Raw genomic sequence first — 13,580 nt, 5'->3', positions numbered from 1 at the left:
TGAGTGCAAAGTTTTGCAAAAGTTGGTTACTAAAAGCACATAGAAAAAAAGCAACACATAATTGCTGCATCACAGAGCTTTCATGCAGTGCCAAACAAGTCTCACTTCCTCGCAATCCACACTGAAGCACATTTCATCTAAATCAGCCCATTACCATCAAGAGAAAGATTTGGGGATTAGAATATAATTGATTTCACATGCAAGTATATAATTCCCAGTAGTATAATGAGAGCAGAATTGGATCCCCTGGTACATATGGATAAGTTCTGTCGGTAAATAATTTCCTAGATGTTTGTGTCTTGGTCCTGAGAGAGCTTATGTCTGATGAGTCCTACTGAAATATGAATGCTTTGAATAATGAGTCTGTGAATGTGTTTGTGTGTGTAATCATTAATCAATATTAGCTCCTAGCTATTATGTTATGATCAATTGTGTGTCCTTGGATAAGGAGAAATTAAGCCAGTCACTGGTATGTATATAAAATGACAGTTTTTATTTGTGTTTCTTATTTGGAATTTCATTTCCAAACCAAGCACATAATTAACAGTCCCTTGAAAGGCTTTGGGAAAATTCTCCTTGAACCAGTGAAGGTCCAAGAGGTTTGCTGCCTGAGGCAAAGGACAAGATGGCACTCTTCCACAAAATCCCACATACAGAAGATAGTTGGACATCAATGCTGGCTGCTTCTACCACACCTGAGGTCCAGGATTAGCCACCTGAGGCAGTTGCCTGACTCCACCTAATGGTAGGGCCAGCTCTGCCTGGAAACTTATCCCACAACTGAACTATTCTCAGGCTCAATCTACATATACATTCTGCCACAAAGGTGACTGCTTGATGTGGAACCATATGAGTGCAGATCTGTGTGGCAAGATGGTGCCCCAGTGCCACTGCAAACTTGCTTTTCAGCGGGAAAGAGTTACCGTATTTTTCGCTCTATAAGACGCACCAGACCAAAAGACGCACCTAGTTTTTGGAGGAGGAAAACAAGAAAAAAAATATTCTGAATCTCAGAAGCCAGAACAGCAAGAGGGATCGCTGCGCAGTGAAAGCAGCAATCCCTCTTGCTGTTCTGGCTTCTGGGATAGCTGCGCAGCCTGCATTCGCTCCATAAGACGCACACACATTTCCCCTTACTTTTTAGGAAGGAAAAAGTGAGTCTTATAGAGCAAAAAATACGGTACCTTCCCACCAATTGTTGCAAGGATACAATCTGGTGTCATGTGGGAAGTTTTGTGCAGCCCATTCAAAAAGACCTGTTTCTAATTGGGCAGAGAGGAGGGAGAGGGAACTTTAGCATCCCATCACACTTTCAGCGCTCACAAGAATTGTGATTAAATTTACAATTAATCCTATTTGCTAAAACAAGGGGTTCCCAAACCGTGGCTCGTGTCTGCATTAAATAGACATACTGATTTTCAATTGTCGTTTGACTGCTTCTTTTATTTCTTATATTGTATTTTATTGTTTTGCCATTTGAATTCCAATGCATTCACGAGTTTGGAGTGGTGGTGGCAGCTTGGGAGAGGGAATTATTTGTGATAACTTCTAGAGTTCCATTTCTACAAAGGTGTGCCAGGCACTTACATTACTTAGGACGGCCATACGTCCAGATTTCCCCCAGTCATTACCGGTATTTCAAAGGCAGAATTGATGAGGGGGGATTTCTGAAAGGCAGCGGTTTGCCCTGGATCTTAGATAAGTTAATTGAAAAATCAGTTTTTTTGTGCATATTTGTAAAAAAAGGTTGAACAGCTTTTTTTGACATGTGCTGAAAATGTATCTTGCTATCCTGGCCTTTGACACCTGATAAATATATTTAGGACCCACCCCATTCCCTTGATTACAATCTGTTTTAACTTTTTTTAATATTGTATTTTGAAATTGTTGCACGCCCTTGAACCTCAAAGTGAACGGCTGGCAAGAAATGTAATAAATAATGGTAATAGTAATAATACTGAAAGTTGGACAATTATTTTGGATGCATTTCTCAAGTCAACATATAAAACAATAGCAAAATAATAATGTAAGTCAGGCAAAAGCCACCGTCTGCCCCCACAGTACTTAGGAGTTGAAGCCGAACTGTTCAGGCACTATTGTTACTGAATAATAATGATATGCAAAGTACTAGAAAGAAATTAACAGCTAAAGCCTATTTCTCATCTGAAATATAGCAGTTAGCTGCTGGAAGAACAGTCCCCCCCCCTTGCCTTTGTGGAAGAAAATAAGGATGTTCAGCGTATGCATTATAAATATTCCAAATAAAGCTGTTCTTTAAATGTTACGTTAAATTGGATTTGTTTGAATAGAGTATGAATTCATTATGTTCACTGCAAGACTTCAGTTTACTTTGTGGTAATAAAGCTGAGAAATAATTGAACCAAGCTGGTATTAAACACAAGAGAACTAGAGCCATGTTTCAAGAACAACTTTCAGATGTGAGAAGTGAAAGTTGACGTTGTGTGGGGGGAAGAGAGGGAAGAAGGCATAAAGATGTCACGACCCAAAGTTCTGCCTTTAAGAAAAAGAAAAGAAGAGTTATGCAGCCCCGTTCAAAGCTTAGCAGATGCCGCAATGCGCAAATCTGAACTTTTCTAACTGTGGAATGTCCCATTCACTTTGAAGGAGGGGAGGTATAGTTCGCCTATGGTTGAGTTGCCTAGTTCTGGTGGCTGCTTCTACTTGGTCTCCAGCCCTTGATTTCTGGTCCTTGCAGTCTTCCTTAGGGAACTGCCTCCAGAAGAAGTGTTGGGTGGGGGGCATTTTGAGGGTTAAGGTAAAGGTCCCCTGGACGGTTAAGTCCAGTCAAAGCCAACTATGGGGTTATGGCGCTCATCTTGCTTTCAGGCTGAGGGAGCCGGCGATTGTCCACAGACAGCTTTCTGGGTCATGCAGCCAGCAGTACATATTTATCTACTTGCACTGGCATGCTTTCGAACTGCTAAGTTAGCGGGAGCTGGGACAGAGCGACGGGAGCTCACTCCGTCGTGGGGATTCGAACCGCCAACCTTCCAATCTCCAAGCCCAAGAGGCTCAGTGGTTTAGACCACAGCGCCACCCGCTTCCCTTTTAGGTTACTCTAATGCCATCGGCGTTGGGGCTATTTTGGATGGGAAGCTATTGAATACTGTTACTTGGCCTGTTGATAATCTTTATGCTCACTTTAACGTGCAGTTGTAAAACCGCCTGTCAATTCTTAGCATGTTGTGATACTATAACTTCACTGGGCTGGTTTGGGGGCTTCCTCCCCCTTTTTCGTAGTACAAGCGTATACCTCAAGCCTGCTGATATCTTCCTGCTGTATGTGCATTGTGCCATTTTGGCTACTGAAGCAACAGACCTCATGGTAGGACACCAGAAATAGAGGAAAGCCACTACATACCAGAGACATTTGCGCTGAGTGCTATGCTACAAGGCTGAAGACAGTCACATTCCTTAAAGTCTTATAGGAACTCATGGAACATATTTGCACAGTTGTGGACTAGCAGATTATCTCGCTGTTCTCTTAAGATATCTGTTGTGCAGCTCACACAGGTTTCCAAGTGAGACAGCTGCAAATTAAGACATGATGCATTTGTAACTCCCCGTGACACGTTATTCAGTCTTCTGCATAAGTTATGAAATAAGACAGAACAGCTCTTTATTATTTATGGAAGATCGTTGTTCATACAGAAAGCTGTAACATTTTGAAGCTGATGAGTGTTCCTGTAACTTTCTCTGTACTTCATAATGCAGCATTAAACTTTGTGGTTATTTCAGGTTTCTACAAGGCATCTTGTAGTCATTTCATTTTGATTGTTTATTTATTTTTGCCTTTTGGCACTGTTGGCTGGAAGTTGTGGGAGGCAAGTTTCCCCCCCCTCCGGACGAGCCAGTTTTCAGACCAGTTTAGCAGGAGTGGCTCACCAGAGGTTGTTGGACCCCCAACTCCCATAATTCCCAGCCTGCATGTCCAGTAGATGGGAGTTGTAGCTGAACAACATCTGGAGGGAGGCCACAGGCTCCTCACCCCTTTTTTCCCGGGGAGCAGATGTAGGAATCATTTATAGGTCAAGCTGTTGGCAAAATAAGAGCAGGAGGAACAAATTCAAAGTTCTAAATCCATCTCATACTTCCAGCTGAGTTATGAAAAGCATTCAATACATTATATACCCAGTTAGCAGAAAACGCTACAACTGTGCATCCTTTTTGAGTTCTTGTAGAATGGTTTCCTTTTGCTTGTGCATTATCAAGCACTATTAGCTTGTTGCCGTATCTACAAATACTTTTGATCTGATCAATCTCATTCTGCTGCTCTGGGTTCCTTTGGAAGGATATATTTAACAAATATATAAACAAATAAATGAGTATGTTCAACCAACAAGCAATGAAGCATGAAGGAGGTGGAGAAGGCGAAGGTAATTTAGTGAATTTGAACTGAAGGAAGGCAGGGCCGAGGAGGAAAAGGCAAAATTGCACTGAAGGCAACAGTGCAAGTTGATGAGGGAGACGGTGGTGGAAGAGATTTGGCTATGAAGGCAATGGTATTCAAGGCGATTCAAGGTGATGGTATTCAAGGTGTATTGCAAAACCTGAGGAGAGGCTCTTGAACACTGCTTTGCTGGTACCTTTGGTGCTGTGAAAACTGTGTAAAGAAATGGTACCAGTCTGGCCTGCTTAGAAGGAAATTTTCCTGTTGGGCTCTGGAAACGATTCTTTCAGACTGAGCTGCTTTGTGACACTGGTTTGTCACATTTGATGTGTCTAGAGATGGAATTTTGTGTGGGGTTTCTTGCCATCCCTGCTGTATTTTCTCCTCTCTTGGGGTGCCACCAGACTGTCACTATTTTGAGGAAAGAAACTGAGCACATAAAAGCGGATTAAAGTGCCCTGTGGTTCGAGTGCAAGAAATTCACTTAAAAAGCAAACAAACCCAGACTTTTGCAGTTTGAAAAGTGATGTGTGTGTGTGGGGGGGGAGCATGGGTGATTAAACACCCCTCAAGTAAATCTGGGTGAATGCTCATTGTTTCACAATTGCCCTGCAAACAAATCAGAAATGGACAATAAAGGCTGGCTATGCTGCAGAAGCTTTGTGCCAGCGAATCAGGATGAATGCTCAATAAATAGGTGATGTGGAGGAGCCCTTGGCTGTGTGTTCCGGGGCCCAGTCAAGAAGGCCACCAAAATGTGTCCCTACCTTTTAGATCATTATGATAGAATGATTAGCAGGGCAAAGAATCATTCTGTGTTCAGATGAAGATAGGTTCGGGAAAGACTCAAAGCCATCGAGGTGATCTCATTTCACGCTACTTAAGTTAAAAGCCACCTTGCAGCCATAAAAGCAGACAGCTTCTAATATCCTTTCCCTCCTTTCTCTAAAAGTTTATATTACAGCCTTCCCATTGTAAATCCAACCCTTTGCCTACGTCTTCATTCTCCGGTTACTTTGATCAATATATATGAGGCATTTAGAATGAGTATTCAAGACCCCAAACTGAACCACCTCGTATGCGTTCCCAAAGCCCTACTTATTCAGTTTGGGGATTTTAATGGGTATTACAGACCACGGGAACCCCCATTCAGAGGCAGCTGCGCTAAACTCTAATCTAAAATGGTAGGGTGACTTAAAGACACACACACACTCAAGCAACTGCAACTGAGCTTCACTGCTGTTGTTTCCTCATTCCCCTTTCCTTAGGTAACTCTGCTTCCTTTGTTTGTCTCTGCCAAATGCTTAGTTCATTAATGGTGGAGAACTGCATCTGCAATACATTATACAAGGCATGAACAGGACAAATGTGAGAAATGACTCCATAAATAATGAAAATTGACATTATTACAATGTGCCAAAAAAGCAGCTAAACCAGGACTTCATCAAAGTATATCATACTAATAATGATATAATTCACAATGAATAATTTATCTGATGAATTTAGCCCCTATTTCTCTGCTGCTGTAATACTAGTAATTAGCCTGTGATTTCCCAACATCATTCAAATTTATTTGACTTTTTTGTTATGGATTGATGGCAGTTAGAGGAAAACACATCTCACAGAGCTTGACTATAGCAGCTCACTTCACTTACAAATCCGTTGTACCAGGTCCTTGACTAAAATGATTGCTGCGGACATCTGTGCTGGGATGACTCCCCTCCACACCTTCCTTTTAACTGGAAACTTCAAATCCCTGCCCCCACTTTAAAAAAAATCTGGTCTAAGGGACCAGAGTTTATGGTGTTCATTCTCAAATGCAAAATACAAGGAAACAAAAAGACACAAACAACTACAGTGCAATAAGAGAATACGACCTCATGAAATACAAAAGCTAACATTTGACACCAGCTTAGAGAAACTCTGTGAATAATGTAAAAGTAAGGCACATGGGTGGCGCTGTGGGTTAAACCACAGAGCCTAGGGCTTGCCGATCAGAAGGTCAGCGGTTTGAATCCCCGCGACGGGGTGAGCTCCCGTTGCTCGGTCCCTGCTCCTGCCCACCTAGCAGTTCGAAAGCACGTCAAAGTACAAGTAGATAAATAGGTACCGCTCCGGCGGGAAGGTAAATGGCGTTTCCGTGCACTGCTCTGGTTCGCCAGAAGCGGCTTAGTCATGCTGGCCACATGACCCGGAAGCTGTACACCGGCTCCCTCGGCCAATAAAGCGAGATGATCGCCGCAACCCCAGAGTCGGTCATGACTGGACCTAATGGTCAGGGGTCCCTTTACCTTTTAAGGCACAATTGCATATCCTTGTCAAACTCTATTCCCGCCACATTTATTATTACTTTTTCAAGGGCAACAGTTTGTGCAGGCCTCTCTTCAACTTGGGTGGAACTGCCCTGGACAGGTTGTAATTAACTGTGGCTGATGAAATGCTCCTGCAATCTTAGACTGCATCATATGCACTAGCCAAGGTAGTTACCCCCCCCTGATTTTTTTGAAGGGACTGGGCCCCCTCAATGTTCTGAGGATGTTTGGCAATACCCCCCGGCTCTTCACCACATCAGGACATCACATCAGTTCCCTCAATCAACCTGAGAAGATGGCGCCTCTGGGCTGCATCAACAGATCCCTGCTACATCCTGTGTGCAACTCTTGGTACCACCAATGGACAGTGATCAACTGGCGTATGACCAGAGGAGGGTGACCAGGATCCCAAAGGGTCTAAAAACCAAGTCTCATGAGGAAAGTGGAAAGAGTTGAGTACAGTGGTACCTTGGGTTAAGAACTTAATTCATTCTGGAGGTCTGTTCTTAACCTGAAACTGTTCTTCACCTGAGGTACCACTTTAGCTAATGGGTCCTCCCACTGCTGCTGTGCCACTGTGCACAATTTCTGTTCTCATCCTGAAGCAAAGTTCTTAACCTGAGGTACTATTTCTGGGTTAGCAGAGTCTGTAACCTGAAGCGTCTGTAACCTGAAGTGTCTGTAACCCGAGGTACCACTGTATGTTTAATCTGGAAAAAGGGGGAGGTTAAGGAAGGACACAAGAACAGTCTCCAAGTAACTGAAGTGCTGCCATGCAAAACAGGGAGCGGGCTGTTGTTCTCAGCTGTTCCAGAAGGCAGGATTGGATCCACTGGGTGAAAATTGCAGAGAAGCAGATTTTGGTTAAACAGTAGGAGAAACTTCCTAATGGGAAGACCTGTCTGCTTCAGGAGGTGGTGGGTTCTCCCTCATTGGAGATGTAATAAGCTAAGACTGGATTGTCATCTTGCACCGAGCAAGGGTCAGACTAACTGACTTCCAAGCTCTCTTGCAACTCTTAACGATTCTGTTCTCAATCGTTATTTTCCTTTGTAACTGGTTTGTTAAAAATATCTAATTCTGTTTACTCCTTTTTAATAGTTTTTAAACAGCAACTTCTGCTTTAATGTCAGCTTTGTAGGTTGTCATGCACCTCGATAGGTTACATAATCCTTCAGAAAAAATCTATCTGTTTTATCCAGCAATGAGCAGCAGAGGATACAATAGCTCTGAAATCCCTTGGTATGTTCGGCAGTGTTGGCCAAATTGGCAGCTGTCAGATACATACTGTTAGGCTCAATTTACTATTCTGTTTTCATGCAAACTGACACACAGCAGGTTCCATGTCCTTTTCTGAAACATTTCTCCCAGGTGCTGGCTTTTGTGTTCACCAAAATGCCCAAATAATTCCCTTGGGAACAGTTAGAGGGAAATATTTCAGGAATCAGCCAGAAGTAAGGGATTTCTTGCAGTATTAATGAAATGTTATAGTGCAAAATGAGAAGCAGCGTTCATGATATATGAACCTAACAAACTCCAGCATATTCAGATGCCATTTTAATAAGCATACAGAACTGCTTTACAATGCCAGATGTGCATAAGAATCGGTGTGGGGGGGGGGGGAATCAAATCTTTGTACATGACGGATAGCTTACTTGGTAAAGCAGGAGACTTAATCTCAGGGTTGTGGGTTTGAGCCCCACGTTGGGCAAAAGATTCCTGCATTTTAGGAGATTGGAGTAGATGATCCTCATTGTCCATTCCAACTCTACAATTCTGTGATTCTATCTTATGCCCAGAAGGTTTCTGGGGAAATGAAGCCTTGTTACTTTGCTACACAATGCCCCAAACCACCCAAAACATTTCCAAATGCATTTTTTTTAAAATAAAAAAAGAAGTACGTTTCAGCGACTATTGTCAACACCCAAGGTATCTTTCCTGCTGTACTGTTGCTCCCCATCATCTGTTGCTGCCCCTGGTGTAATGGTTAGAGTGTTGGACTAGGATCTGGGAGATAAGGGTTTGAATCCCCACTTAACCATGAAGCTCAATAGGTGACCTTCGGCCAGTCACCATCTCTTACCTTAACCTACCTCACAGGATTATTGTGAGGATGAAATGGGGAGGAGGAGAACCACGTACAGCACTTTGAGATCCTTGGAAGATAAATGAAACAAACAAACAAACAAACAAACAAACAAACAAACAAACAACAAACATTTGGGCCCCCAGGGACTTTGGACTTGGGCTCCAAAGTTCAACTGTAACACCACCACTGGCTTACAGTAGCTCATCCATGATGACTACTCAAAGGGCTTCATGGCTGAATGGAGGTCCCAGGTCTCCCTAGGATGACATTCACAGTGGGAGCTGTGACACTGGGTCACAATATTCACAGCACTGCTTTGTGACTGCTGCAAGCTGCTGGTAGGAATGTTTGGGGGCGACACACTTTATCTTAATGCACAAAGCAAGTGCCACTTGCCTGGAGAAGTGTCCCCTAGGTACAAAAAAAGGGGACACTGGCGATGAAGCAAAACGATGGGCTTAGCGGCAGCCTCTGTTTCGTACGGCTGTGTCAGGACCGTTCCTCTCTGCGCCGAGAGCTTTGATGGACTTCTGCATTCCTGAAGACACTCAGGGCCATTAGGAAGAAAACAAATGCCACTGTTTGCTGCTCAATGAAGCCTAACATTAAAGGCTGATGTCCGTGGTGTGTGAATCCAATTAGCAATTTGATCAATGTTCTCAGTGCGAACAGTTGATATCATACAGAGGCCCTTATTCCAGAAGCCCATTGTAAATTTAGCACAGTTCGTTACAATGCAGATGGGCACACTGTTGCAAATGTTCTCGTTACTCACTGTTTTAAAATGTGAGAAGTTGTTTGTTTTTATTTACTATTTTAAGCAAGAAGTTTCTGTTTCACATCAGGGGTAGCTACCAGCTTTTGTGTAAGGAAGAGAAGACCACAAGCATCATTACTCTCAGCTTGAGACAGCCCTACAGATATCTTTCTGCTGTACTGAAGAAACATTTCAACACATCGATGTCACAGCTATCTGCTGGCATTTTTATCTTGGATCAAGGAGCTTTGCTCCCTCTTCTGAAGCCCACCTCTCTCCATGTCAGAGGTACCAGACAACACAAAGTTACAGCAGCAGAGACAGCTGTAGAAGGGAAGAGGGAGAAGAGGAAAGGGCAGAGGAGCCTGCACTTTGGTTAAGGCACAACAATTGGATGACCAACCTGCTGTGGATGTGTGTCCCCATTTCGGCATGCGTCGGCATCCACGTCGGTTACATGTGCGGATCTTCCAGTCGCTGGACTGAGGTAGATAAATGCACAGCCCCACAAGTTCCCCTTGAGCAACAGACTTTTCCAGAACTGCTTTGCTGGGAACCAGGCTTGGTTTGAAAACAACAAAGACTCTGGGGACTTCCGAAGGAAGGGCTTTGGCATTGTCTAATGATTTAGGCAGAGCTTTATTTCACACTTCATTTAGTTAGATGATTGGGACTGGAAATGAAGAGTAGGGGAAACGTGCCAATCTCTTTTAAATGACTTACTGTGTGTGGTTTTTATCGTCATGTCCCCTTCTGGGTTCCAGTGCAAGTTCTGGCTGTTTTGTCAGACCATCTCCTTAATTTATTATAATTAGTTGCTGCTGCTGCTGTTATTTTCCAGTTAGAAGATGTGCCTTCACTACCAGGATTGGCTATATATGTATTTTTTAACGAGTAAGCCAATTGAACCTTGGTGGATTAGAGAAGAGAGGCTTTCATAAGATCCTTAAAAGTACAAAAGAGAGGGGTGGCAATGTACAGCCCTCTCCTCCGCTCAGCAGAAGAGGTAAAACCCACATAGGCACATAGGGTGAAGGTCTAGTTTTACACTTTATGAGAAATCAAGTGATGCACATGTATGTGTGTACCTGTCAGGAGGTGGAGTCAGGAGCAGGTCAGCAATATGTTACAGACAGTTTGGATGCAGATGAGTGGTGCAAGGCATCAGCTGGGGATGAAGGCTCAGAGCCAGGGGACTGATGGTGGGACGATGGTGAGTGGTCAGAGGGAGAAGAGGGAGGAGACTGGGAGGAGGAGGTGTCAGAAGCTGAAGAGGCAACTGGGTTTAGTGAGCAGGAAGATGCTTGGGCAGACAGCAGCCCTGTTTCAGAGGTAGGAGAGGAAGGGGGCCAGGAGGCCGAGATGACATAGGCTGCTGAAGAATCCAGGGAGTCTCCTCCTGCTGCGACCAGCTCCCCTCCTGGCTGGTCTCCCAGAACATGCAGAGAAGTGAAAAGAGCAGAGGAGAGATTGGTTGTGAGCAGACACAGCCTCCGATTGCTTGGGGGGGAACATTGGAGAGGAGGGGACTTAGGTAGCTGTGGGAAGGTGAGGACCTTCAGTCCTCACAACTGCCTCATTGGGGCAAGACCTACTGAGAAGAGTTGCCTGTACTGTTTTGGTTTCTTTGAATAAAGAGCTAACTTCACAGGCACTGGGTGCTTTCTTGTTTTATTGTGAGGATATGGGAACCACATACCCACAGAGCTTCTGCTGAAAGTTGCTTGAGAATTGTTCTGCCGCTGAACTGAGTGCACAGTTAGCTCAACGGTACAGCATCTGCTTTGTGTGCAGAAGGTGCCAGGTCCTTTCCCTGCACTCCTGCCTGAAAATCCTGGAGAGACACTGCCAGTCAGTGTGAACAATACTGAACCACATGGACCAATGGTCTGACACGGTACAAGGCAGCTTCCTTTGTGCCTTCTAACTCTCATCCTCCCATGGCAGTCAATCCACACACCCCACAATGGCATCTTCTCCGATTCCATCGAGTCAAGAGTTTAATAATCTAGCAGAGAAGAGTAGGATGCTCTTCATCTAATAAAAAAGGGATAATCACAAGCAGGAGTTGAAGATTACACACTCCATGAGCCTTGCTTGTTTAATCGGCAGGTTTTGTAGTGTACAATAAAGTTCGATGCAGAGAGGTATGTAGCTTTTACCATTACTGCATTCAGGCAGGTGACTACGTAGTAAAATTTTTAAAAAGCACACCTGCAAGGACAGCCTTGACGAGTATAAGCAGATTAGTAGCAAAGACCTTGGTTTGCCTCCTCTCCGCTTTAAAGGAGATGTTGGGAAATGGCAGTGCTCTGCCCTTGAAAGACCAAGAACCAAGTTCATGCGAGGCAATTTTATGGTCAGAAACAATGAAAGCTCTTCCAACTCTTCTTCCACCTTTTTTTTTTTTTGCAGCAGAATAAATTCGTGGTCCAGAAGATATTAGTGAGCTTTGGCTGTGTTGAAGAATTTGAGATGGGAAGGAAAAAGAGAAATGCTAATGTTGAGAGAGTGGGTCTTTGTCCCAGAATTAGGCCAGATCTGTATTTCCCCTTATTTTTTCCACGTAGTTCCATGTTACAACCCCTTCCCCAGCCAGGACAGTCAGTTTGCCAGATTTTGGATATGAGGCCTGCAGCTTGCATGGGTGGGCAGGACCTGTCCAGAACCTTGAGAAGATACTTCAAGGCTACATTTTTTTAAAAAAAATGACCAGTACAGAATAGTTGCACCTAGAACGAAAGACCCCCCAATTCTAGCCCCAGTGGTGGCTCCTCATAGTGATGGGAGTTTTTCCTGAAGTAACCATGCAACCACAATATGTCCTCATATACATTTATATAGCAATAACAACCGCTTTCTAGGGTTAGGCTTATTCTTCTTCCTCATCAGCTCTATATGTTTTGCTGTAGTCTTTACCCAAGCAGGATATATATATTTATTTTTTAAAATGTGATTCTGGAGATTCAAAAATAATCAGATTCTGCTTTCTTAACCACCACAGGACACTCTTTTTAATTACCTTCAGCGGAAAGCAAGCGATGAGGTTGCTTAGCAACTGGAAAAGTCTCACCCTCCATACTTGGAAAAATGGCCATCCAAGCTGTGACTAAAATGCTCTGCTCCATTGGATATATGAGGTGTTTGTTGTGTGTACTGTTCTTTCATGAGCAGAGCTGCCACAATTTCTTGTAGGACAGGGATGAATTGTACGTTTATCCATTGAAAATTCTAACACCTATATTCATACAACTCTGTAATGAAGTAGATATATCTTTATCTACTCCCACCACAAATACGTTTAGGAAATCTAGAATGAAAATCACTTGGGCTTTTCAAAACTTATAAAAAGCAGAACAATGCCTCCCTATTCTGGGCAAAGAAATGTTAGCAAATTCACTTAGATAATGCAGATGGTATCCAGAGAGAAAAGTCCTGATTGCACTTTATTGTGGAACCAGAACAAAAGAGTATATAATGTGAGGAGAAATAAACATAGATTGTTTTTGTCTTTCTTATTTCAGGCTTTGCACGTAGCAGGACAACATTCAACCAAACATACAGAGGAAAACCCCTCAGAACTACACAGCCAATCAGAACTCATGCTCCTTCAGCAAAGATCCTACTGAAGTAATCTCTTAAATTACAAAGTGAATGATCCCTGCTGTTGCACTTCCAACAAGAAATGCATAAAAAAATTCAGTAATCAATCTCATCTTGTTTTCCTACTTTTGTTAGAAAGCCTTGAAAAGACAGCTTGGAAGCAATAAACCTACAAACAACCTGGTTCTTCTTTCTTTCTTTTTTTCTACTGAAAAAGCAGCCATTTGCACGCACACCCAATCCTGAGAGAAATGGTTTCCCAAAATCACATCTCCTCCCTCTCTTCTCTATGTAATAACTCCACTCTGACATACTTATTTGTGCAGTGTTGGGGATTCAGCTCAGATTCTTCCCCTTTGAAATGATGGCCTATGGATCAACTGCAAGTTGGTCATGTGACATATGATG

General features: G+C 43.3%; 1 protein-coding gene and 1 long non-coding RNA gene across 7 annotated transcripts in view; one reads left to right on the top strand and one right to left on the bottom strand.

Moving 5' to 3' along the window:
- The window catches only part of LOC308458854, a 31,111-nt gene extending 17,766 nt beyond the window's left edge, over window positions 1-13,345 (top strand). Inside the window, exons 2-3 of the long non-coding RNA XR_013977735.1 lie at window positions 9,658-10,056; window positions 13,094-13,345. This is a non-coding gene — a long non-coding RNA (uncharacterized lncRNA). The remainder of the gene's footprint in view (window positions 1-9,657; window positions 10,057-13,093) is intronic.
- B3GALT1 (beta-1,3-galactosyltransferase 1) overlaps window positions 1-13,580 on the bottom strand; it is a 332,737-nt gene that overhangs the window by 58,187 nt on the left and 260,970 nt on the right. The window lies entirely within an intron of this gene.

This window comes from Podarcis pityusensis, assembly GCF_964106645.2.
Source record: "Podarcis pityusensis genome assembly, chromosome: 1".
Taxonomy (NCBI): domain Eukaryota; kingdom Metazoa; phylum Chordata; class Lepidosauria; order Squamata; family Lacertidae; genus Podarcis; species Podarcis pityusensis.
Note: the sequence above shows the minus strand (reverse complement) of the source record. Positions and strands in the feature narration are given on the sequence as shown.